We start from the raw sequence: 1764 nt of genomic DNA on the forward strand, positions 1-1764 counted from the left end.
CCCCTCCCCCCCCCCCCTCCCCAAGATTATGTTTTCCCAAATAAATAAAGGCTTATTAGAGCGTCTAGGGCAGTTGTATTTTTTCATGAGAATACAGGACCATAAGGAGGAGTGGTTTGTAATGAGCCTCCACGATAGACCATTCAAAAGAGCAATATTTTTATCACGAGCCTTTCTTAACCCTAAACCATCATAATCCTTGGACATGGTGACAATATCTCGAGATAAATAATGTAATTTACGCTTAACGTCAGAAGAACCCCAAAGAAAGTCCATTTGGATCTGATCAACACGATGACAGACTTTGGTAAGCAACTTAAAATATTGCATAAAGTAAGCAGGTATGGAATTGAGCGTAGAGTGAACAAGTGTTAACCTACCTGCAGGAGTTAAAAAGTTATGTTTCCAAGTCGAAAGCTTATTGATCATGTTGTCAATGATATACTGAAAATTTGTAGTTTTTGGCTTATGATTGAGGATAGGAAAATCGAGATATTTGCCAAAGTGGTCGGAATAGCGAAACTTATATAAAGATTGCACTAGATCATTAATTGAGAAAGAATAGTTCTTAGAGAAAATGGCCTTAGATTTGTTAGAGTTGATTTTTTGACCTGACAGTTTGCAGAAAAAATTCATACATCAGTACATGTTATTGACAGTTTTGGCATTAGCCTTAGCAACAAGGGTTAAATCATCCGCGAAGAATAAATGGGAGATTTCAGTGTTGCCCGGGCTAAGGGGGACATGATCCCACTTGAGAATATCCACTTGATGGTTGATATAATTCGAAATGAGCTACATACAAAAACTGAAAATATACAGAGACATAGTGTCACAACCCGAGCCTACACCCTGGACATTGCCGGCACTTAAGAACCATTGATGGTCCCTAAGCGAACCCTCATCCTGGCTGACTACAAGCGGAAGACTAACTCAAGCATACAAAGCTTAAAAACTGAATAAAATTCAATAAACTCAACTTTTCAAAACTTTAACTCAAATGAACAACTTAGAATAAAAATAATATATTCAACTCGCCATAAAATAGGTAACTTAAGTCTTTAAAACATTTAATAAAATAAATGAAAAATACAGACTTCTCAACTATACTGACTATCTATGAAGCCTCTAACTGATAAAAAATGGAAGTCGGGACAAGACCCACGACATCCTAACAATTGATATAACTGAAAGGTAAAAGAAATCCTCTGAAAGCAAGAAGGCTCACCATAGCTAACTCGAACTCTTGGATGTATCAACGAAGCTCCTGTTGATGATCCTGAATACATGTGTCTACATCATGAGAAGATGTATGCCAAGTGACTCAGTACGTGGAATGTACGAGCATGTAAAAGGAATTATAAAGCATAACATAAGCTTGAAACTTGATAAAAAGGAAACATACTTACCTCTTCTCAAACTTACTCAACTCAAGGAATACTCAAGGATACTCAAAACTACTCAACTCAGAAGTACTCAAGGATAAGATACTCCACTCAAAGATTAGATACTCAACTTCAAAGATATGATACTCGACTTGAAATACTCAGCTTTGGATACTTAACTGAACTCATTTCGTTATAAAGCAGTTTAAAACAAGTGCAATATAAAGAAAATATGTTTAAAAACATGATGTCAACTCTGGGTGTATGCAAGGATACAACATAACCTCTGAAATGTATGTAAAATTACAAATAAACTAATGTATATAAAAATACAATAACTGCTGTGGGAGTTTCTCTAACCGACAACCATCACATAAGA

The sequence above is a fragment of the Solanum tuberosum genome, unplaced genomic scaffold, assembly GCF_000226075.1.
Source record: "Solanum tuberosum cultivar DM 1-3 516 R44 unplaced genomic scaffold, SolTub_3.0 scf00274, whole genome shotgun sequence".
Lineage (NCBI taxonomy): Eukaryota > Viridiplantae > Streptophyta > Magnoliopsida > Solanales > Solanaceae > Solanum > Solanum tuberosum.